The 25,823-nt window shown below is 44.5% G+C and overlaps 1 protein-coding gene and 1 pseudogene across 5 annotated transcripts in view; both read right to left on the bottom strand.

Annotated features, from left to right (window-relative positions):
* LOC136152956 (protein FAM193A-like) overlaps positions 1 to 25,823 on the bottom strand; it is a 200,687-nt gene that overhangs the window by 151,575 nt on the left and 23,289 nt on the right. The window lies entirely within an intron of this gene.
* On the bottom strand, positions 20,176 to 22,142 carry LOC136152969 (calcyclin-binding protein pseudogene; annotated as a pseudogene).

Raw genomic sequence — 25,823 nt, 5'->3', positions numbered from 1 at the left:
GACCAGGAGGGCCAATGGAGGTTTTCTAGTCTGAAAGTCAGCCAGGTATGAGACCCAGGAAGAGCTGATGTTTCAGTGTGAGTCCAAAAGGTAGGAAAAAAATAAATGATCCAGCTTAGAGGCACTCAGGCAACAGGAGCTGTCTTTTTCTTCTACACAGGCCTTCAACTGATGGGATGTGGCCCACCCACGTCAAGGAGGGCAATCTGCTTTACTCAGTCAACCAATGCAGATGTTAATCTCATCCCAAAACACTCTCAACAGACACCTCCAGAATTATGTTTAAGCAAATATCTGAGCACTCTAGGGCCCACTCATGCTGACCTAAAATAACCGTCACAAGGGAGAATGCAGGACATAGGGTCAGGAGGGTCTTTGTGTACTCTTAAAAGTAGAAGCAGCTTGGTCTGGCAGGAGCACAAGTGGTCACAGGGAGATGTGGACAGTGACCTTGGAGAGGCTCCAGGCATGGAGATAGCCATTCAAAGCACCCTCCTGATTTGGAAATCTCTTAGAACCACTTGCAGGAAAAGGCAGCATATGTTGGATACTTTTGTAAAACTCAAATTTTGTTACTTTCATGTGTACTCTTAATGAAGATGTGAATATGTACTAATAGCACAAGACGGTTTTGTAAGAAAAGTTAGGTGAGTTCATTGTCTCAGAGTTCATCATCAGGGAGCATTACACAATAGTGAATCATTACCTGAAAGTCTTTTCTAGTTTGTGGCTCTATGAAGCCTGCAGAAAGAGCAGCTGAGCACCCCTGCTCAAGCCATCTCCTTGCCCCAAGTAGAACGAGCGGCCGTGAGCTCCCGCCCGGGCGGAGACAGGAAACGCCCTGCGGAAACTACACAGCGAGCGCAGCCACGGGCATGTTGATGTCTGGTGAGCCCAAAGAATCAGGCAGGTCTTGAGGATCACCCAGAATTGCAGTCCACAGGTCATAAGCTCTGCCCACATGGAGCTTCTAGTCAGCTTTTAATCACATTGCTTGTAAACAGGAAGGAACAGTAAAGGATCACCAGTCATTTAAGAAATGGCTTGAGTGGGAATATGAAAAAATGTATGGGCAGGGTGGGCAGGCAAAGAAACAGTTAATGGAGGGAATAAAAATTTTTTTTCAAAAACTGCTCGTAGCCTCAGAGATGTTTAAGAAAAGAGTCTTGAAAATTAAAATTATAGCCAAAATTATAAAAGAAATTCAATAGAAGGGCTACAAGACTAAGGAAATTATCCAGGAAGTAGAACAAAAAGAAAATTAGAAGGAAATTATACAGGAAGTAGAACAAAAAGACACAGAAAATTCGGAATGACTTAAAATCTCACTTCAGGAGTCTTAACAACTTTCCCCTAAGAATTCTGGGGGAGGGCTTCTCTTGTGGTCCAGCAGTTAAGGGTCTGCTCTCCAGTGCAGGGAACACGGTTCAATCCTTGGTCAGGGAACTAGATCTACGTGCTGCAGGGCAGCTGAGCCCCACCCCACCCCTGGCTGCAATACTGAGCCTGCACGCTCGGTAGAGTTTGCACTGCAAATAGCCCTCACACCTGCAGTGACGACCCAGTGCAGCCAAATAAAAACAGCTTGAGGGGGAACAATGGAGGGAAATACCTTTTAAAAGCAAGAATATGGGACTTGTCTGCTGGTCCAGTGACTTAGACTCTGCACTCCCAATGTAGGGGCCCAGCTTCCATCCCCGGTCAGGGAACTAGATCCTGCATGCCGCAACTAAAGGTCCCATGTGCTGGAACTAAGACCAGGTGCACCCAAACAAGTATTTTTTTTTTAAAGATAATAGTAATTTACCAGAAATGAAGACTTGAACATCCAGAGTGGAACGCAGCTATGCTCCTCAGTATACCACCAACATGAAGGTCCAGATTGAAAGAGCCCACTGAGGAAGATGGTTAATTGTAGTAAACCAGAGATTTAAAAAAAAAAAAACCAAAAACTTAAAAACATTCAGAAGGAAAACCAACTTTTTCATCTAAAAAAAAAAAAAAATAGGAAAAAAGAACCTCACTAAACCTCTTAATTAGTAACATTCAATGCTAAACAGTGATGCAGGGCCTTCAAAATTCTGGGAAAAAATCACATTTAAGTAGAATTGTATAGCCAGTCAAACTGTCAGTCATGTATGGAGACAAAAAACAATTGTGGACATACATATTGGAAGAAGATATTTCCACAGGATGTGACCAATAGAGATTAGTCTCCAAAATTTACAAACAGCTCATGATGATAAACAACATCAAAACAAACAACCCACTCAAAAAATGAAGAGAAGACCTAAATAGACATTTCTCCAAAGCAGACTTAGAGATGGCCAATAAGCACATGGAAAGATGTTCAACATTGCTAATTACTAGGGAAACACAAATCAAAACTACAGTGTGATATCACCTCATACCAGCCAGAATGGCTATCATCAAAAAATCCACTGACAATAACTGCTGGAGAGGATGTGGAGAAAAGGGAAGCCTCCTACAGTGTTGGTGGGAATGCACACTGGTGCAGGCACGATGGAGAACAGTATCAAGGGTCCTTAGAAAACTAAAAACAGAGCTACCATGCAACCCCACTACTGGGCATATATCCAGAGGAAAAACAGCCCGAATAGATGCAGGGACCCCGTGTTCACTGCAGCACGGTTCACAGTAGCCAAGACATGGACGCAACCTAAATGTTCATCTACAGAGGAATGAATAAAGAAGAGGTGGTACATATATACAATGGGATATTATTCAGCCATTAAAAAGAATGAAACAATGCCATTTGGAGCAATATGGATGGCCCTCAAGAATGTCATAATAAGTGAAGTAAGTCAGACAGTGAAGGAGATACATCGTATGATATCCCTTCTGAACTTACTTACAAAACAGAAACAAACCTGATTTCAAGAGAACAAGCTTATGGTTACAAGGGTGGGGGAAGGATGGGGGTGAGGGATAGTTAAGGAGTTTGGGATGGACATGTACACACTGCTCTAATTAAAATAGATAACCAACAAGGACCTAGTGTATAGCACATGAAACTTTGCTCAATGTTATGTGCCAGCCTGAATGAGGGGGAGTTTGGGAGAGAATGGATACATGGATGGCTGAGACCTTTCTGCTGTTCACCTAAAACTACCATTGTTTATTAATCAGCTATGTTGTTCAGTCGCTAAGTCACGTCCAACTCTCTAAGATCCCATGGACTCTAGCATGCCAGGCTTCCCTGTCCTTTACTATCTCCCAGAGTTTGCTCAGACTCATGTCCCTTGAACTGGTGATGCCATTCAACCATCTCATCTCTGTCACCCCCAGTCAGCTATACCCCCAATACAAAAAAGTTTTTTAAGAAATTGTGGACATTCAAACTATATTTTTCAGGTAAGCAGACTGTAACATAGTAACAGATCCTAAAATACCAGTCCGTCTGTTTCTCACTTATGACCTGAGGCTGTGAAGTGTCTCTCCTCCATCGTGAACCATGAACTTCCAGATGTTCAAACTGGATTTAGAAAAGGCAGAAGAACCAAATTGCCAACATCCGTTGGATCATCAAAAAAGCAAGAGTTTCAGAAAATCATCTGCTTTATTGACTATGCCAAAGCCTTTGTGTGAATCACAACAAACTCTGGAAAATTTTTAAAGAGAAGGGAATACCAGACCACCTTACCTGCCTTCTGAGAAATCTGTATGCAAGTCAAGAAGCAACAGTTAGAACTGGACTTGGAAAAACGGATTTGTTCCAAATTGGGAAAGGAGTACATCAAGGCTGCATACTGTCACCCTGCTTAATTTAAATTACATGCAGAGCACATCATGCAAAATGTGGGCTGGATGAAGCATAAGGTGGAATCAAGACTGCCAGGAGAAATATCAATAACCTTAGAAACACAGATGACACCAAACTTATGGCAGAAAGCAAAGAAGAATTAAAGAGCCTCTTGATGAAAGTGAAAGAGGAGAGTGAAAAAGTTGGCTAAAAACTCAACATTCAGAAAACTAAGATCATGGCGTCTGGTCCCATCACTTCATGGCAAATAGATGGGGAAACAATGGAAACAGTGATAGACTTTATTTTTCTGGGCTCCAAAATCACTGCAGATCGTGACTGCAGCCATGAAATTAAATGACGTTTGCTCCTTGGAAGAAGAGCTATGACCACTGTAGACAGCATATTAAAAAGCAGAGACGTTACTTTGCCAGCAGAGTAATCCAGTCTAGTCACAGCTATGGTTTTCCAGTAGTCATGTATGGATGTGACAGTTGGGCCATGAAGAAAGCTGAGTGCTGAAGAATTGATGCTTTTGAACTGTGGTGTTGGAGAAGACTCTTGAGAGTCCCTTGGACTGCAAGGAGATCCAACCAGTCCATCCTAAAGGAAATCAGCTCTGAATATTCACTAGAAGGACTAATGCTGAAGCTGAAACTTCAATCCTTTGGCCACCTGATGCAAAGAACTGACTCATTGGAAAAGACCCTGATGGTGGGAAAGATTGAAGGCAGGATGAGAAGAGGACAACAGAAGATGAGATGGTTGGATGGCATCACGAACTCAATGGACATGACTTTGAGCAAGTTCTGGGAGTTGGTGATGGACGGGGAAGCCTGGTGTGCTGCAGTTCATGGGTCGCAGAGTCAGACATGACTGAGCGACTGAACTGAACTGAACCCTTTCCAAGTGTGTGACTCTGTGGCATTACCTACATTTACAATGCTGTACACATGATGGTGTGGTCACTCACCTAGAGCCAGACATCCTGGAACATGAAGTCAAGTGGGCCTTAGGAAGCATCACTACAAATAAAGCTAGTGGAGGTAATAGAATTCCAGTTGAGCTATTTTAAATCCTGAAAGATGATGCTGTGAAAATGCTGCACTCAATATGCAGCAAATCTGGAAAATTCAGCACTGGCCACAGGACTGGAAAAGGTCAGTTTTCATTCCAATCCCAAAGAAAGGCAATGCCAAAGAATGCTCAAACTACCACACAGTTGCACTTATCTCACACACTTGTAAAGTGATGCTTAAAATTCTCCAAGCCAGGCTTCAGCAATACATGAACCGTCAACTTCCAGATGTTCAAGCTGGTTTTAGAAAAGGCAGAGGAACCAGAGATCAAACTGCCAACATCTGCTGGATCATTGAAAAAGCAAGGGAGTTCCAGAAAAACATCTATTTCTACTTTATTGACTATGTCAAAGCCTTTGACTGTGTGGATCACAATAAACTGTGGGAAATTCTTAAAGAGATGGGAATACAAGATCAGCTGACCTGCTTCTTGAGAAACCTGTATGCAGGTCAGGAAGCAACAGTTAGAACTGGACATGGAACAACACACTGGTTCCAAATAGGAAAAGGAGTATGTCAAGGCTGTATATTGTCACCCTGCTTATTTAACTTATATGCAGAGTACATCATGAGAAACGCTGGGCTGGAGGAAGCACAAGCTGGAATCAAGATTGCCAGGAGAAATATCGATAACCTCAGATATGCAGATGACACCACCATTATGGCAGAAAGTGAAGAGGAGCTAAAGAGCCTCTTAAAGTGAAAGAGGGGAGTGTAAAAACTGTCTTAAAACTCAACATTCGAAAAGCAAAGATTATGGTATCTGGTCCCATTACTTCATATCAAACAAGTGGGGAAACACTGAAAACAGTGTCAGACTTTATTTTTCTGGGCTCCAAAATCACTGCAGATGGTGACTACAGCCATAAATTAAAAGACGCTTAAAAAAAAAAGACGCTTACTCCTTGGAAGGAAAGTTATGATCAACCTAGAGAGCATATTTAAAAGCAGAGACATTTCTTTGCCAACAACGGTCCATCTAGTCAAGGCTACGGTTTTTCCAGTGGTCTTGTATGGATGTGAGAGTTGGACCATAAAGAAAGCTGAGCGCCGAAGAATTGATGCTTTTGTTTTTTTGTTTTTATCTTTTTTTTTCTTTTATTAGTTGGAGGCTAATTACTTCACAACATTTCAGTGGGTTTTGTCATACAGAGATGCTTTTGAACTGTGATGTTGGAGAAGACTCTTTAAAGAGTCCCTTGGACTGCAAGGAGACCCAACCAGTCCATCCTAAAGGAGATCAGTCCTGGGTGTTCATTGGAAGGACTGATGCTGAAGCTGAAACTCCAATACTTTGGCCACCTGATGCGAAGAGCTGACTCATTGGAAAAGACCCTGATGCTGGGAGGGATTGAGGGCAGGAGAAGAAGGGGACAACAGAGGATGAGATGGTTGGATGGCATCACCGACTCAATGGACATGGGTTTGGGTGGAGTCTGGGAGTTGGTGATGGACAGGGAGACCTGGCGTGCTGCGGTTCACAGGGTCGCAAAGAGTCAGACACAACTGAGCGACTGAACTGAACAATTCTGTACAGCCATCACCATTATCCTTTGCCAGAATGTTTCACCATCTCAAACATCAACTACCCAGTGAATATTCCAAGGCTTTGTTAGCCTCTACTCCACTTTCTGCATCTATGAGTTTGTCTATTTTAAGTACCTCATGTAACTGGAATCATAGTAGTTGTACTTGTGTGTGTAGCTTATTTCATTTGGCATGATGTTATCGTTAGTCCATGTTGAAAGTATGCATCTGAATTTCATTCTTTCTTCAGGCTGAATACTGTTCCATTGCGTGGATATACTACACTTTATCCATTCATATATGGATGGACATTTGGGTTCTTTCTACCTTTTGGCTGTGAATAATGTTGCTATGAACACTGATATACAAATACCTTAGTCCGTTTTCAATTCTTTTGGGTATTAATCTAGGAGTGAAAATTTTGTATCTCACAGTAATTCTATATATATAACTTTTTCAGGAACCAGCAAACTGTTTTTAGATCAGCTTTATAACTTTATATTTCGAGCAGTTATGCACAAGGCTTGCAATTTCTGCACATCCTCATCACACTTGTTTTCTGTATTTTTTAAAATAGCCATTCTAATGGGTGTGAAGTGGTATCTGTAGTTTTGATGAACATTTTACTCATGACTAATGATGTTGAGTTCATGGGCTTATTGGTTATTTGTATGTTTTCTTTGGACAAATATCTGTTTTAGTCCTCTACCAGTTTTTGAATTAGGCTGATTTTTCTTGTTCTTTTTGAGTTGTGGGAACACTTTATATATTCTGATTATTTGACCCCAATCAGATGGGTGAATTCCAAATATTTCCTCTTGTTCTGTGGTTTGTCTTTTCAATCTCCTAATAGTATCCTTTGATGCACAAAAGTTTTCATGAAGTCAAATTAATTTTTTCTTTTGTTGCCTCTTTGATGTTATATATGATAAAGCTTTGCCAAATCCAAAATCATGAATATTTGCATTTATGTTTTCTAAGAATTTTTATAGTTCTAGTTCTTAAATCTAGGTATTTGATCCATTTTAAAATTAAGTTTTACTTATGGTTTAAAGACCCAGGTTCATTGTTTGCACATGTTCAGTTCTTCAGTCATTTCCAACTCTTTGCAATCCCATGGACTGTATGTAGCCCACCAGGCTCCTCTGTTCATGGAACTTTCCAGGCAAGATCACTGGATTGGGTGGCCATTTCCTACTCCAATTCTTATGCATGAGAATATACAATTTTCCAAGCACCATTTATCAGAGAGACCTTTCTCCTCCATTGCATGATCTTGAAACCCTTATGAAAATCACTTGGCCATTGAAGTGAAGATTTCTGGGCTCAGTCTCACTCCACTGGTCTCTATATCTGTCCCAAAGCCAGCACCACATTGTTTTGATTCCTGTACTTTTATAATGTTTTCAAATTGGGAAGTGAATCTTCCAAATTCTTCTATTTCAAGATTATTTTATCTGCCCTCAGTCCTTTAAAATTCCATACATTTCTATTAAGACTGCCACTGGGTTTGCTAAGGATTGCACTGATTCTGTATTATGTTGTTTTGGGTAGTATTGCCAACTTAAGGATACTGTCTTCCAACCCAGCAGCATGGGATGTTTATTTATTTAAAGGTTTCTTTCAGCAATGTTCTGTGGTGTTGTTATAGTAAGGTCTCAGTGTACAAATTTTATACCTACTTGGTTAATTTATTCTTAAGTGTTTTATTCTTTTTAGATGCTATGGGAAACTTAATTTCCCTTTCAGATTATTAACTGATAGGGCATAGAGATACAATTGATTTGTGAATTTGTATCCCACAACTTTGCTGAATTCATACTGTAATTTTATGTATTGTGTACTATTTAGGAAACTCTACATGTAACTTTGTTTCTAGGAGTTTGCCCATCTCATCAACATTATCCAATTTGTTGGCATGAAGGTGTTCATAGTCTTATAACCCTCTGTGTTACTGTAAAGGTCAGTAGCAGCCTCTGTTCCATTGTTTTAAGCAGTTTGAAGCTTCTCTCTTGCTCGTAAGTCAATCTATAGGTTGGTGGAAAAGTAATTATGGTTTCAGATCATGAATTTTAAGTCATTATAAATAGGCATCATTACAATCAACGTATTTTTGCCAACAAGAAATCAGTTTGTTTATTCCTGTAGCATAAAAACCCACGCTTTGGGATTCAAAGAACTCTTGGAAAGCATTTTCTGCCTCCTGCTGGTTGTGAAAGCATTTTCAGTGCAGAAAGTTGTCAAGGTGCTTTGAAGCGGTGGTGGTAGGTCAGCAAAAGATCAGGTGAATATGGTGGATGAGACAAAACTTCATAGCCCACTTTGTTCAACTTTTGATGCATTGGTTGTGTGATGCAGTCAGGCATTGTTGTGGAGGAGAATTGGGCCCATTCTGTTGATCACTGCTGGCTGCAAGTGTTGCAGTTTTGGTGCATCGTCGATTTGCCGAGATTACATTACTTGCTGAAGTACATTACATCTGTACCTCTCAGATGTAATGGTTTTGCCAGGATTCAGAAAGCTGTAGTGGATCAGACGGGCAGCAGACCACCAAATAGTGATCATGACCTTTGTGGTGCAAGTTTGGCTTCAGAAAGTGTGCTTGGGAGCTTCTTCTCGGTCCAACCAGAGTTGGTCGTCAGCAGTGGTCACAATACAATCCACTTCTTTTCATCACACATCACAATCCAATCAAGAAATGGTTCGTTGTTATTGTGTAGAATAACAGAAGACAACACTTCAAAACGATGATTTTTGAGGCACCCACTTGCCAACCTTTTTCACCTTCCAATTTGCTTCAAATGCCCAATCACCATACAATGGTTGGTGTTGAGTTCTTTAGCAACTTCTCATGTAGTTGTAAGAGGATCAGCTTCCATAATCCTCTCAATAGGTTGTTGTCAACTTCATGCATGCCTTGTCTTTAAGGCTCTCTTCTTTGCAAAACCTGAAACACCACTGCACTGTAGGTTTGTTAGCAGTTCCAGGGCCAAATGCTTTGCTGATGTCACAAATTGTCTCCGCTGCTTTAGACCCATTTTGAACTTGAATAAGAAAATCCCTCTAATTTGCTTTTTGTCTAATATAATTTTCCTAGTCTAAAATAAATATAAAATAAAAAGTAATACGTTATTAGCAAAAAAACATAAAGTGACCAATGTGCATTAAAATGATGTATAACATATCCACATTTAAGGATGTGTTCCAATATCAAACAGCAAAGTCCAACAATGCAAAACTGCAATTACTTTTGCATCAACCTAGCTGAAGGTTTGTTTTTTACTTTGTTGTTTTTATTATTATTTTTGCCTAATATATATTTTATTGAGGTATAGTTGACTTAATGCTTCAGGCGCACAGAAAGGTGATTCACTTGTATATATACACACATTATTTTTCAGATAATAGAAAATATATTATAGGTTATTGCAAGATAATTGACTATAGTCCCCTGTATAATATAGTAAAACCTTTGTTGCATATATATTTTTCTTAACTAGAAATCTAGCATTCTATTTATACTAAGTCAAACAAGTGGAATCAGAACGTCATAAATTTTTTAGTTAGGCAAAAGTTGGGAAGTTTTCTAAAACATATATATTATACATACTATCTTTATATATGTATACAAAAGCTTTTCTACTACACTTGATAAAGACTTGAGAAAAAAACATCCAAAAAAAAAGATGGAGAAATTAGAAAACATAAAGTAAATGGAATGGGAGCACTGAATATGATAAAGTGAAACTAGATCAAAGATCATTATATAGTCCAGTTGCTTTTAAACATGACTGCTCATTAGAAACATCTGGAGCTCTGGAGGAAAAAAGCAATACTTGAGCATTTGTATTTTTCTAAAATTGCAAGATAATTCTGATACCCATTTGGATTTTAAAAAGTGGTTGCAAGTTTTCCTATTAAACGGTAGTTTCGGTGATACAGAATTCTATTATTTTTCTGTTGACCATTCATGATACAATGGTATTAAGTAATAGTTACATAATCACAATAGTAAAAGATGTAAATATGTTTATCAGTTTTCACAATCAATAACCAAACAAAAAAATAAAAGAAAATTACAAGCGCAAGCCATCATGGGAAGAAGATTAACCTAACAATATAAAATAGCCACATACAATTTGGGGGATCAAGCAGAGTGATGTGATGGAACTGTACACATACGCATGTTTTCATCCACACGGCCAGTCTGTCTTTTGGTTGGTGCATCTAAGGTAATTTTCAGTATGTATGATCCTATTACCGTTTTCTTAATTGTTTGGCGGTTATTTTCTGTAGGTCTTTTCCTTCTCATGTGCTTCCTGCCTAGAAAAGTTCCTTTAGCCATTTGTTGTACAGTTGGTTTGGTGGTGCCGAATTCTCTCACCTTTTGCTTCTCTGGAGAGCTTTTGACCTCTCCATCAAATTGGAAGGTGTCTTGCTGGTAGAGTGTTCTTGGTTTCAGGTTCTTCCCTTTCATCACTTTTGACTACTATGGGTTGGTGTGTTCCTCCTTGGGTTTATCTTGTCCTGGGACTCTGTGCTTCCTGGACTCGTTTATTTCCTTTCCCATGTTTGGGAAGTTTTCAGCAATTATCTCTTCAAATAATTTCTCAGGATCTCTTTCTTCTCCTCCTGGGACCCCTATGATGCCAATGTTGGTGTGTTCAGTGTTGTCTCAGAGGTCTCTCAGGCTGTCTTTATTTTTTTTTCACTCTTTTTTCCGTATTCTGTTCTGTGGCAGTGATCTCCACCATTCTGTCCTCCGGGTCATTTATCAGTTCTGCCTCAGTTATTCAGTTGATTCCTCCCAGTGTGTTATTCATCTCTGGTTGTTTGTTCCTTAGTTCTTCTAGGTCTTTGGTAAACATTTCTTGCATCTTCTCCACTGTTTTCCAAGATCCTGGATCATCTTCACTATCATTATTCTGAATTCTTTTTCTGGAACATTGCCTGTCTCCACCTCATTTAGTTGTTTTCCTGGGATTTTATCTTGTGCCTTCATCTGGGACATAACTTCCTTTTCATCTTGATTAATGTTCTGTAATATGGTTTTTGTTTTAGTCACTCTGGGATTGTGCGTCTTCTTTTTCTGTCTGCCCTCTGACAGATGAGGCTAAAAGGCTTCCTGGTGGAAGGGACTGGTGATGGGAAAAACTGGCTCTTGCTCTGGTGGGCAGGGCCTGGCCCAACTTTTAGTGTCTGTTCTTTCCTATTGTTTTCTAGTCTCAATTTCATATCTCTCCTTCATTATCTTCTGTTGCTTTCCATCTGCTAGCTTTAGGTTTAGCTTGTTCTTTTTCAAGTTCCTTAAGGCATCCAATTAATTATTGATTTTATCTTGCAATGTAGAAATTTATAGCTATGAATATCTCTCTGAGCAGATCAAAAAGCAACAGTTAGAAACGAACATGGAACAAAGAACTGGTTCAAAATTGGGAAAGAAGTATGTCAAGGCTGCATATTGTCACTCTGTTTATTTACAATATACACAGAGTACATCATGCAAAATGCCAGACTGAATGAATCACAATCTGAAATCAAGATTGCTGGGAGAAATATCAACAACCTCAGATATGCATACCACTCTAATGGCAGAAAGCAAAGAGGAACTCAACAGTCTCTTGATGAGGTGAGAGAGTGAAAAGGCTGGCTTGAAACTCAGCATTATAAAAATTGACTGGGAGAGAGGACAGGAAGGGCTTCTAAGGTGTTGATTAATAGTTTCTTCTTGCAGTTGGTTGTTTCATGAACATTTGCTTTATGGTAATTCACTAAACTGTACTTTTGAAGTAATTCTATGAAATATGCTTTGAAACTTTTTAAATTTAATTTTGGCTGCACTGCATCTTCCTTGCTGTGTGTGGACTTTCTCTAGTCGTGGCAAACAGCTGTCTCTGGTTGCAGTGCGGGGGCTTCTCATTGCAGTGGTTTCTCTTGCTGTGGAGAGCAGGCTCAGTAGTTGTGGCCCACGGGCTCTGCTGCTCCCCAGCATGTGGAACCTTCCCCAACCAGCTACTGAACCTGGGTCCCCTCAGTTGGCAATCAGATTCTTAACCACTGGACTCCCAGGGAAGTCTGAGGTATGCTTTTTCTATTCTCTGTCTCACAGTGCGTGCTAAGTCGCTTCAGTCGTGTCCGACTCTGTGCAGCCCCACGGACTGTAGCCTGCCAGGCTCCACTGTCCACGGATTCTCCAGGCAAGGTTACTGGAGTGGGTTGCCATGGCTTTCTCCAGGGGATCTTCCAGAACCAGAAATCAAACCCGCCTCTCTTATGACTTCTGCATTGGCAGGCTGTTTTTTCTTTTTCTTTTTGCCACTAGTTCCACCTAGGAAGTCCATATTTCACAGTATAAAAGGCCTTGAGTAAAAACCTTAAACATTTAACAACCGTAAACATTTCATAAAAGCAAGGGTTAAAAACAGGGAGGGAAAAAAAAAAACAGGGAGGGAGGTTCATAGGGAAGGGGATATACATACACACACCTATGGCTGATTCATGTTGAGGTTTGACAGAAAAAAACAAAATTCTGTAAAGCAATTATCCTTCAATAAAAAAATAAAAAGAAAAAAGGGGTTAAAAACAAAAAAAGCAAGGATTAATACTTTCTGGAGGAATCCACCTTCAATCCAGATCTCAAAGAATTTTCCGATAGTACACCAAGATAAATGGGTTCAATGTAAGGGAGAAAAAAGTTCACAAAACATACCGAGAAGGATGTCACTATTATAGCCAGCAGGAATAAAAGGCCTCAGAATTAGATCCACAAAAACTGTGGGTACTGGAATTAACATAAATGTGGAACTGACAAATCTCTAAGAAAACTTATTTAAAATAAAGGGAAAGCATAAATTAGTATTAATGATAAAGAAGGTGCTGCAGAAACTAGTTTATAAGAGAATATTTTGAACTTGATACCAAACTCTTACAAAAAGATGAAATACACAATTTGTAGAAACCTGTAACTGATTTTAAATATGAATAATTCTGAAACATTAAAAAAAAAAGATCGGGTCTTCACTTGTGGTCCAGTGGTTAAGACTCCATGCTCCCAACGCAGGTTTCATAGCTGATTAGGGAACGAGAGCCCGCATGCCACAACTAAGAAACAGCAGAGGCAGAAAGAGAAATCTGCATTTTAAAATCTTTCCTTGATAGGTCAATGTAACTTGTGAACATGTATTTTTAAAAACCCTAAACCAAACATTTCGATCATAGAAAAAGCAAGAGAATTCCAGAAAAATATCTACTTCTGCTTCACCGAAGTGAAGTGAAAGTCGCTCAGTCATGTTCAACCCTTTGCGACCCCATGGACTATACTGTCCATGGGATTCTCTGGGCCAGAATACTGGAGGGGGTTACCATGCCCTTCTCCAGGGGATCTTCCCAACCCAGGGATCAAACCCAGGCCTCGCACATTGCAGGTGGATTCTTTACCAGCTGAGCCACCAGGGAAGCCAGTAGAGTCTGCCCACAATGCAGAAGACCTGAGTTTGATTCCTAGGTCCAGAAGATCCCCTGGAGAAGGAAATGGCAACCCACTCCAGTATTCTTGCCTGGAGAATCCCGTGGACAGAGTCTGGCAGGCCACGGTCCGTAGGGTTGCAAAGAGTTGGACACAACTGAGCAACACACTTTCTGCTTCACTGACTACACTAAAGTCTTCTGACTGTGTGGATCACAAGTTGTGGAAAATTCTTAGAGATCGGAATACCAGACCACCTTACCTGCCTCCTGTGGAATCTGAATGCAGGTCAAGAAGCAACAGTTAGAACTGGACATGGAACAGCAGACTGCTTCCAAATTGGGAAAGAAGCACGTCAAGACTGTATATTGTCATCCTGCTTATTTAACTTATACGCAGAGTACGTCATGTGAAATGCCAGGCTGGATGAAGCACAAGCTAGAATCAAGATTGCCGGGAGATATCAATAACCTCAGGTATGCAGATGACACCACCCTTATGGCAGAAAATGAAGAGGAACTAAAGAGCTTCTGATGAAAGTGAGAGAGGAGTGAAAAATCTGGTTTAAAACTCAATATTCAAAAAGCAAAGAGCACGGCATCCGGTCCCACCACTTCATAGCAAACAGATGGAGAAACAATGGGAACAGTGAAAGACTTTACTTTCTTGGGCTCCAAAATCACTGTGGATGGTAACTGCAGCCATGAAATTAAAAGACGCTTGCTCCTTGGAAGAAAAGCTATGACCAACCTAGAAAGCTTATTAAAAACCAGAGACATCACTTTGTCGACAGAGGTCCGTATGGTCAAAGCTATGGCTTTTCCAGTAGTCATGTATGGATGTGAGAGTTAGACCATGAAGAAGGCTAAGCACTGAAGAATTGATGCTTTTGAACTGTGGTGTTGGAGAAGACTCTTGAGAGTCCCTTGGACTGCAAGGAGATCCAACCAGTCCATCCTAAAGGAAATCAGTCTCGAATATTCATTGGAAGGACTGATGCTGAAGCTGAAACTCTAATACTTTGGCCACCTGATGCAAAGAGCTGAGTCATTGGAAAAGACCCTGACGCTGGGAAAGCTTGAAGGCAGGAGAAGGGGACGACAAAGAATGAGATGGTTGGATGGCATCACTGACTCAATGGACATGAGTTTGAGCAAGCTCCCAGAGTTGGTGATGGACAGGGAAGCCTTGCGTGCTGCAGTCCATGGGGTCACAAAGAGTCAGACACAACTGAGTGACTGAACAACAAAACCAAATAGTGGCAAAATAAAGAAACCTGTAAGTCAATAAATCATGAACAAAGTGGATTTACCAAAGAAATGCAAAGCTAGTATACACTGAAAAAAAAAATTAATGTGAAACATAGTATTAACTGATCTCAAGGGGGAAAATATCCTGTATCCCAGTACAGGAGAAAAAGAATCAATAAGGACATACATCCATTGTGGATAAAATAAAACAGAAATAAAAGACAAACTCTTACCTCATCTGACCTTCCTTTCTTGCTAACTCTCTTACAAGTCCAGCAAGAAAGAGAATGTTCCAAGAATTAGACCAAGTCACTGAAGATGATATGGCGGTGAATGTAGAGGATTCAATAGAACCCAGAGACTTACCAGAATAAAGCTTTGGCAAGGATGCTTACACAATATACAAAAACCACTATGTGCAAACAACAGAAAAATGTAGTTAAAACACAACTTAAGTTTCTAAAGTAAGAAACCTAGAAACAAGCCCCTGCAGCAGGCAGCTTTGGGGGCCCCGCTGCTGTTAACCCTCTCACGGGACGCTCCTCTCCTCCCAGGGCCTGCCGAGGATGGAGGCCTCTTGGATCCTGGCTTCAAGACCACTGCTGGGTTGTGGTGGCCACCCAGGAAGTGTGGGGTCAGTCAGAGCCTCAGGCCTTGGGAAGCCCGTACCCCGGGAGGGCGCGGGCCTGAGCTCTGCACTCAGGAGCTGTTCCTCTTCGCCCTACCTAGACTACACGACTGAACAAGTTTTTGTCTCTGGTGGTCTCCTGTGGAAGGCAGGACTCTGAAGTTCTCTAGTCGTGAGCCCCGGAGCCCCAGGCCTCCAGCACGTGAGCCTGCTCCATCTCGGGACCACGAGACAGGAATGGAGAAGGGCACACAGGAGAAGGCCAGCTCTGCCATCACTTCCTCTCTGGAGACCTCAGGCCCATCCATCCTTTCAGCCTTCCCAAGGCACTCACAGGCACGCCATGCCCTCCTGGGTCCCCTTTCCCACATGGAGGACAAACCGTGTGTGGTGGCTGGTGCACTAGGTCCACACTGCTCAGAGCTCCACTCCTGGGCTGGCACTGGCAAGTCGGAGCACACAACCCACAGTCAACCTCACTCCTTAGGGGCTGAATTTAAAATTCTGCTCAACTCACGGCTCCGACCAAGAGTGACCTCTTACCTGCTGGCGTCTAAGCTGGTGCATACATGACCAAGCCACCTTCCCACACATGTGTGCCCCAAGATACACACAGCTGGAGGCAGACAGGACTCATGTACCTTGGGCAAGGGTGTGGGCTGAGAGGTGAAATGGATCCCGATGAGTAAATGAACGCACGAAAAAGGTACCTGGTTCAAGTTAATGATTTATTTTCACCTGTAACACTAGCAGAGAAGTCAAAAACAGACTGACAGACATGGATAAAGTTTATAAACGCAACAAAGAAAGATCTGAACTATGTACACTGAGGGAGAGAAAGGGATTTTTCCATATCAACTTTTTCTATTTTGCAATTTCTGAATAGTAGAAACTAAACATTTTCCCCCAGTTTAGTATGAAGGAACACAACTTTTATGATCAACCATTTGTCCTTAAGCATAAAGCGTAAGAGATTTTGGCTGTATGGTTGTCCTGGCTTCTGAAGTCTGGGTATTGTTAGAATATTAAAAAAAAGAAAAAAAAAAAAGGAGTGTTCCATGAAGCCCTGAAGGGAACTTCACGGGGACACTGTGTCTACTCAAAGGGCAGACAGTGCCCATCACGCTGACGAGAACTGATATCCTGCCTTCCTCGACTGTAAGGAGAAAAGAGTACTTTTATCAAACCAACTGGAAGTGAGCCAAACAGTTATAAAGTCAGAATGAAGCATGAATTTTCCTTTCACAGAGGAGGGACACTCCTTCGGCCCTGTTTAAAGTGAATTCTGTGCTGAGTCCCTGCTCCTCCAGAAGGAAAAACTGAAGGTCAGTTATTGCTAGCAACGCCAGAGGAGACCCCCTTCCACCTTGAAGCTGTTTCACACGGAAGGCTGTGGGTTTGGCTTGAAGCCCTCTGAGGAAGGAGGGTGTGGAGGTGCAGGCGGCAGGCTCTGCAGGGCTTCTCCCCGGGAGCCACCCGTGGGCCACGCTGCCACCTCCTTGAGGATCAGAGGCTCTCACACCTGGAGTTGAGCAGAAGGGTGTTATCTGGGCCCCTGGGAGGAGGGGCACAGAACTTTGCCACCAAAATCTAAGGAGCAATCGAAGCCCAAAGGATCAAGGCCCAATGGCCAGAAGAGCAGCTTCTGCAATGAATGTCAGTTGCGGGGGTGGTGGTGCCCAGCTTGAGTCTGGAGAGCCAAGCTTTGACTCGAAGGTGGCTGTGACTGGGCCAACAGGATAGACGTGGGCAGCTGATAAGGCCACAATTACTGCCACCGCCGCCCGGGTCTATGCTTGAGTAGACATTAGGCAGTGGGAACTGAGGACCAGAGGGCCTATGGTAAACACGGGATGATTTTTATCAGAAAGGAGGACACCCGGCCACGTGCCTGCCCCACTGTGACTCCTACGCCAGGTGAGCTCGGGCGCGGGTCCAGGTCCTGAGAACAGGTGGTGAGCGGGACGGGGCAACACAGGCACTGCTCCGCAGGCGACACGAGGCCCCCCGAGGACACTGAGAGCGCTACGTCTCCTGGGCTGCTGGAAAGGAGGCAAAGAACGGGCTTTATTGCACATTTCGTTCTTAGAAACTAGGGACTGCCGTGCCAAGGCCTTGGTGATCTGCAGGAACCTCTGACATCAATGTAGGTGGCCTCATGGGTGGCCTCTAAATCACAAGGGATGGAAAACAAAGTCCAGTGGTTGGTCTTTCTGGGGCCACGCTTGCTTCTGGGATCCTCAGACTGGATGGACCATGTGTGGCTTGTCACTGCGGTGGGCAGACGCCTGGGACGAGGTAGCATGCCCAGGAGAGCTGGGCGGACCTGCGTGCTCTCTGACCAGGGCTGGTGCTCCACGACACCACCAGGAGGAAGATGGGGCAAACTCTCCAAACAGGGAAAACTTCTTGGCAAACGGGCAGCTTCTGAAAGAGGCTAGAACCATGCTTCTCATTTCCAGCATGCCTGACTCCCTCTCTCCTACCCTGGAACCAGACTACCCAGGAGATGTCGACCGGCTGGGAGGGGCCTGGCTCCAGCTCCACGGCATCCAACTAGAGGTAACAAAAGGATCTAAGATGGGGTTGGAAACAAGAGAGCAGTTTACATACTGGACGTTGATTCTGAAAGTCTTTTTGAGCTCAAGAAACGGGAGGCAGACGAGCCACGTAAGGCGCACAGAGAGCCCGCCAGGCTCTGTGTCCACTTGTCTCTCCTGAGCAACTCTCGGCACTTCATATGTAAATGGGGTGGTACCGTTTGTGGCTCATCTTTTTCCTGCAGGTTGGGCAAGTGTTAGCATTCTTCAGGGAATCACGGAGGCACTGGCTACAGAAGACGTGGCCACACTCTGTAGAAACAATGAGACGTCCATTCTGCACAATCTGGAAAACATACAAACAGCCTTCAGGTCACGTCTTGTACTGGAGCAGCCGGAGCCCCAGCGTCCACTCCCACCTGTTCCTAAGACGACGAATGAGCGGGGAGGGGCCAGGGGCTGCAGCAGGAAAGCAGAGAGGGGGTCTGGAGAACTAAGGATGCTCCTCTGAGGCTCCAAAAGGTACGGGCAGCATCTCTGAAGCCAGAAAACAGGCAGGAGCCAACCTCGGGCAGTGAGAGCCCAAGGTGAAGCCCTGGGGCTCAAGGAACCCCAGGCAGCAATAGGGCAGAGCCAGAGGGCCCAGGGCCACGGAAAACACTGGCAGCGTCTGCTGAGGCCGGGTGGGGAACACACAGGACTGGCACAGGGCAGTGCAGGGAATGAAGGGGCCAGAGTCCAAGACTGTGCGGCCCCAAGAGATGGCATGCCCTCCCTTCACAGATGTGCGCCACGCCATGTGCCAGCCCCGGCATGACTGCAAGACAGGCGTCCAAGCCCACCGGAGAAGCGCTCGTCTCATTCCCTGACTGAAGCAGCCTGAGGCCAGGACCAGGGAAGACGCAGCCGAGCCTGCTTACCTCCGAGTACCCGTCCATGCAGATGGGGCAGCTGACGGTGCCGGAGGGCCTAGAAGCACAGAGCTCACGTCAGGGATGCAAGCCAGATGGTCAGTTCCTAACGCTACGTGGCTCCATCTAAGCCGCCCATGCCCCCTCCTCACAGCCTCATGCCCAAGTGCCACAGCCCAGGCACTTGGGAGGTGGGCAGTCCCATGGCGCAGGGGTCCTCGGAGAAAGGGGGGAAGAGAGGGCAAGAGAAAGTGCAGACAATGGGAGTCCCCCTTGCAGCCTCCCTGTCTGGGCAGGGGCTGGCCGAGCACCCCCTTCCTCCAAGCATTCCTACTGCAGGAGGCGGGGGTGCTGGGGCTCACCCTCAGCTACTCTCACGCCCTGGCAGTGCCTGGTGCACCTGGTCAGGTCACAGGGGGGACAGTGGAGCCCAGCCTGGGATCCGCCCGCCACCCAGACGCTTCAACAAGCCCTTTCTGAGCCCAGGATTGAAGCATCTGCCGAGGGGCCGGGATTTCTAACAGCCTGCCTCCGTCCAACCTCTTCACTGGAAACTGGAGGAAGAAGGGATCCTCACTCCGGGGACAAGGGCCCATGTATCCAGAGGCTGCTTGGCAGACAGCCTGCCCCCAGCACGGCCCCTGGTACCTGAGGCCCACAGCTGCCTCTTCCCTGGCGCTCCTGGGGGAGTGGGTGGTCACATACACGTCCTTGTCCCGGGCCAGCTCCTCCTCGTCACTGCTCACTACACAGCTATCAGCGTGGTCCTGGCGCAGCCGCCTGCCGTTCCTCCTTGGCCGCCTCCTCTCTAAGGTTCGAGTCCTCGTTTAAGGGCCTCTCAGCCCCACCCACCTCGGGACCAGCCTCCCGTCTTCCCAGGAGGAGCCCCCAACCCTGCTGCGAGCAGAGGCGGGGTGAGTCCCCGCAGCAGGCAGGGCTGCCCCAGGGGGTGTTCCCACCCTCGGCCAAACCCAAGGAAGGAGGGAGACCACTCACCTTCAACAATCTTGGAAACAGGAGAAAAACAGAAGAGAAAGACACAGTTAACTTGACATAGGATATTCTGCACTCTTTTAACACTCTTCAACAATCAGGCTGGCACATTTGGTTCCCATGCGGGATCCTCAGGGGAGCAGCCAGGCCTGGAGTGGCTGAGCCTGGCACCCGGTGCTGAGGGTCCCGGGAGCTGCGTGGGTGGGCGTGCCGCTCACCGTCCTGGAGCTGCCCACGGGCTCTACTCAAACAGACGCCCCAGGGCCACACCGCCAAGGGCACCAGGGGCCCGCAGCCCACCACCCGCCACACAGGCTACTGCCAGAGACAGGGCCTCACTGGGAGAAGGTTTGCAGGCTTCATGCTTTACCGACCAGAGGAGGTCAAGCAGGGACCCTGAGAGCAGCGCACGCCACGGACTGAGACCAACCCGGCCCCGTGCTGGAGGCGGGCAGAGGCCAGCAGGGAGGACCCACCAGCCCAGGGCCGGGCTCCAGGCCCAGCGGCCTCCTCACGCTGCGCACGCGCTGTGGTTCTGACCCGCTGAAGTCCCCGGCAGCCCTGCTGCTCCCACTGTTCCCAACAGCATCTGCTCACCTCGTGTCTGTGTCACCATCCAGTAATTCTCACAATATCTCAAACTTTTTCATTGTTGCTATATTCATCATGGCTCTATCTAATCAGTGATTTCTGATGTAACTACCCTAATTGTTTTGGGGCATCACGAACCTCACCAATATAAGATGATGAGCTTAAGTGATAAATATATACTCTGACTGTTTCACAGACCAACTGTCCCATGACTCCCTCCCTCTTCTTGAGCCTCCCTACACCCTAGACACAACAATACTGAAATTAGGCCAATCAGTCACCTTACAACGGCCTTGCAGTGTTGAAGCGAAAGAGCTGCATATCTCACTTTATTATTTATTTATTTATTTATTTTTTAGTGTTTAACAAGCGAATTTTATTTAAATTAAATCCTCCAGCAGGAAGTGGAGAACTCATTGCCTTTACTTAGAAGAAGGCTGTAAGTAGTTATATGTCAGATTTGTGCAGCTCAGCAACATTTCCTTATCGGAAACATTATTTTTCCACATCACAGTTCCCGAAAAGACTTTAAAGTCTCAGAAGTCTGTATCTCCTTTGGCTTGCTTTTCTCTTGATTCCACCCAGGCTTTATTAATGGTTCTCTTCATATCATCACCTCCATCTTCATAAATTTTCTTTAGAACATTCATTAATCCCTCACTGGGATCTGTTTCAGTGTCATAGGAGGGCTTTTCTTTCTCTTTGCTTCTTTTTCAACCTGAGTCAGGTAGTCCCACCGTGTTTTCTGCTTTCTTTCTACGTAAGATAAGAACTGTAACTGTCTTGACCTTTTTTGAACTGCCTTCCACAGAGATGGGTTTCAAGAGATTGTTCACAATCATGGAGTGACTCTTTCCATTTAGGTTCTTTACCAAAAGATCAAATGAACTCTCTGTGAAATTCACCTGCACACTCTCAGCAGGCACTTGATGAACTCCAGGTAAGGTAATGTAGATTTTCACAAACTTATCTGACTGGTCCCATCCGTAATTACTGATTTTCACTGTATATCCTGTTGTAATAGGAGCAACCACAGCAGCTGGCTTCTCATTTTCTGTAAGTTCTGCTTTCCTCTGTGATTTCTGCTGCATCTTATTCTTCATTTCTGTCTCAATCTTGGATTTTTCAGCTGTCAGGGCATCACGTACTCTTTTCCTAGTGGCTTTTTCCAGCAGCACCTTCACCTCTTCTAGATCTTTCTGGAGCTCTTCCAAAGCTGAAGACATGGTCGGATTGCTTCAGGCAAGGCCCGGACTGCAGCGGCGTAGGACGGAGAACGGGAAACGCCGCACCGAGTACTCTCACCGCGAGCGCAGACAACACCGGCACGAGTAGCGGCGGACGCAGCTTGCGAGCACACCTGACCCTGCGCGAGATTTTTCTGCATATCTCACTTTAAATCCCAACCTAGAAATGATGAAGCTTAGTAAGGAAGGCACTTCAAAGGTTAAGACAGGCCAAAAGCTAGGCCTTCTGTACCAGTTAGCTAGCTTGTGAATGCAAAGGAAAAGTTCCTCAAGGAAATGTGAAGTGCTCCTCCAGTGAATGCACAACGATAAGAAAGTGAACAGGCTTACTCCTGACGGGGTGAAAGTCAGCGTTGGTCTGGACGGAAGATCCAACCAGCCACAGTGTTTCCATAAACCAAAGCCCAAGGCAGAGCAAGGCCCCAACTTCTTCAATCCCGTGAGAATGGAGAGAAGGGAGGAAGCTGCACAAAGTATGAAGCTGGCAGGGGTTGGATCCCAAGGTCAAAGGAAAGATGCTGTCTCTGGCGCATCAGAGTGCAAAGGTGAAGCCACAACTGCTGATGTAGAAGCGGCAAGTCACCCAAAAGAGCCAGCCAAGATCACTAATGTGGGTGGCTACACTAAACAACAGGTTTCCAGTGTAGACAAAGCCTCTATTGGAAGGAGAGGCCATTCAGGGCTTTCATAGCTAGAAGTCAATGCCTGGCTTCAAAGCTTCGAAGGACAGACTGACTCCCTCATTAGGAGCGTAAATAGCTGGTTGAAGTCAATGCTCGTTTACCATTCCAAAAACTCTATAGCCCCTAAGAATGGTGCTAAATCAACCCACTCTGCCTGTGCGCCGTAAACGGAACAACAAAGCCTGAATGGCAGCACATCTCGTCACCACATCATTTACTGACCATCTAAAACTGACACATACTGCTCAGAAGATTTCGTTCAAAACATTCCCTCTCACTGACAATGAACCTGATCATCCAAGAGCTCTGATGGAGATGAACGAGACAAATGCTGTTTTCTTGCCGAGTAACACAACATCCTGCAGCCCATGGATCAAGGAGTCATTTCAACTTTCAAGTCTTGTAATTTAAGAAATTTATTTCCAACCCTACAGCTGCCAGAGCAGTACTTTCTCTGAAGGATCTGAGCAAAGTAAACCAAAAACATACGGAAAGCAGAGCCATCACTTTGCCGACAAAGGTCTGTATAATCAAAGCCATGATTTTTCCAGTAGTCATGTATGGATGTGAAAGTTGAACCATAAAGAAGGCTGAGCGCTGAAGAATATGATGCTTTTGAACTGTGGTGTTGGAGAAGACTTGTCAAAGTCTCTTGGACTGCAAGGAGATCCAACCAGTCCATCCTGAAGGAGATCAGTCCTGAATACTCACTGGAAGGACTGATGCTGAAGTGCCAATACTTTGGCCACTTAATGCAAAGAGCTGAGTCATTGGAAACGACCCTCATGCTGGGAAAGATGGAGGGCAGGAGGAGAAGAGGACGACAGAAGATGGAGGTTGGATGGCATCACTGACTCAATGGATGAGTTTGAGCAAACTCAGGGAGACAGTGGGGGAGAGAGGAGCCTGGCGTGCTGCAGTCCATGGGGTAGCAAAGAGTCAGACAAGACTTAGTGACTGAAAAACAAATGAATACACGGTGGCCAGAGAGCCCCCTTCACTGGTGATGACTACGTCCCCACGTTCAATGGAAGAAGAGCTCGGAGGTAAGACTTCTTGCCCGAAAGACAAAAAAGAATGGACCCACAGCCTGGCCTCCCAGCTCCATGCCCTTCATGTGACCTTGAGTCATCTCCTAGCTGATGAACAACAACATAATTTGTTCAGTTCAGTCGCTCAGTTGTGTCCAACTCTTTGCGACCCCATGAATCACAGCACGCCAGGCCTCCCTGTCCATCACAAACTCCCGGAGCTTACTCAAACTCACAGGCATCGAGTCAGTGATGCCATTCAGCTATCTCATCCTCTGTCGTCCCCTTCTCCTGCTCCCAATACCTCCCAGCATCAGGGTCTTTTCCAGTGCGTCAACTCTTCGCATGACGTGGCTAAAGTACTGGAGTTTCAGCTTCAGCGTCAGTCCTTCCAATGAACACCCAGGACTGATCTCCTTTAGGATGGACTGGTTGGATCTCCTTGCAGTCCAAGGGACTCTCTATTACCCATGAAGTGATGGAACCACATGCCATGATCTTAGTTTTCTGAATGTTGAGCTTTAAGCCAACTTTTTCAATCTCCTCTTTCACTTTCATCAAGAGGCTTTTTAGTTCCTCTTCACTTTCAGCCATAAACACAATTTGTAGGCTATAGCCAAAGATAATATAATCTTTAATTCATTTATTAGAAAAGAAATGATGAAAATTAGCAAAATAACTCAAAGAAAGGAAAAACCAATGAATGAAAACAAACTTATAAGAAAAAGGATACACAAAGCTAAAAGTTGGTTCTTTAAAAGATCTAATAAAACTAAAAAAAAAAAAACGGAAAACACAAATAACCAGTATCAGAAATGAGACATCACTACAGATTCCACAGAACTGAAGACATTACAGACTTATGCCAATAAAAATGAAAATTTTAGATGAAATCAACAAATTCCTACAAAGTGTAATTAACAAAGTGAAATGAAAAGTGAAAGCTGACCAGCTGTGTTCAACTCTTTGCAACCCCATGAACTGTATCCCAACAGGCTCCCTCTGTCAATGGGATTCTTCAGACAAGAATACTGGAGTGGGTTGCCATTTCCTTCTCCAGGGAAATCTTCCTGACCCAGGGATTGAACCCAGGTCTCCCACATTGCAGGCAGATTCTTTACCATCTGAGCCACCAGGGAAGCCCAATAATTGCCAAAGCGTGAACGCGTAGTTGCTCAGTCACATCCGACTCTTTTCGACGGCACGGACGGCAGCCTGCCAGGCTCCTCTGTCCACGGGGTTTTCCAGGCAAGGATACGGCAGTGCGGCGCCATGCCCGCCTCCAGGGGATCTTCCTGACTCAGGAATCAAGACTGGACCTCCTGCACTGCAGGCAGCATCTTTATTGTCTCAGCCACCCGAAAGGCCCCAATAATTACCAAAACCTACTAAAACGCGACTTCTGCTTTATTGATCATGCCAAAGCCTTTGACTGTGTAGATCACAACAAACTGTGGAAAATTCTTCAAGAGATGGGACTATCAGACCACCTTACCTGCCTCCTGAGAAACCTGTATGCAGGTCAAGAAGCAACAGTTAGAACTGGCATGGAACAACAGACTGGTTCCAAATTGGGAAAGGAGTACGTCAAGGCTGTATACTGTCACAGTGCTTATTCAACTTAAATGCAGAGTACATCATGTGAAATGCCAAGCTGGATGAAGCACAAGCTGGAATCAAGATTGCTGGCAGAAATATCAATAACCTCAGATATGCAGATGACACCACCCTCATGGCAGAAAGTGAAAAGGAACCAAAGAGCCTCTTGATGAAAGTGAGAGTGAAAAAGCTGGCTTAAAACTCAACATTCAGAAAACTAAAATCATGGCATCTGGTCTCATCACTTCATGGCAAACATTGACAAACTTTATTTTTTGGGGCTCCAAAATCACTGCAAATGACTGCAGCCATGAAATTAAAAGACGCTTACTCCTTGAAAGAAAAGCTATGACAAACCTAAAAGGCATATTAAAAAGCAAAGATATTACTTTGCTAACAAAGGTCCATCTAGTCACAGCTATGGTTTTTCTAGTAGTCATGTATGGATGTGAGAGTTGGACTATAAAGAAAGCTGAGCACCAAAGAATTGATGCTTTTGAACTGTGGTATTGGAGA

This window comes from Muntiacus reevesi, chromosome 22, assembly GCF_963930625.1.
Source record: "Muntiacus reevesi chromosome 22, mMunRee1.1, whole genome shotgun sequence".
Classification (NCBI taxonomy): domain Eukaryota; kingdom Metazoa; phylum Chordata; class Mammalia; order Artiodactyla; family Cervidae; genus Muntiacus; species Muntiacus reevesi.
This window is presented reverse-complemented; position numbering and strand designations above follow the sequence as displayed.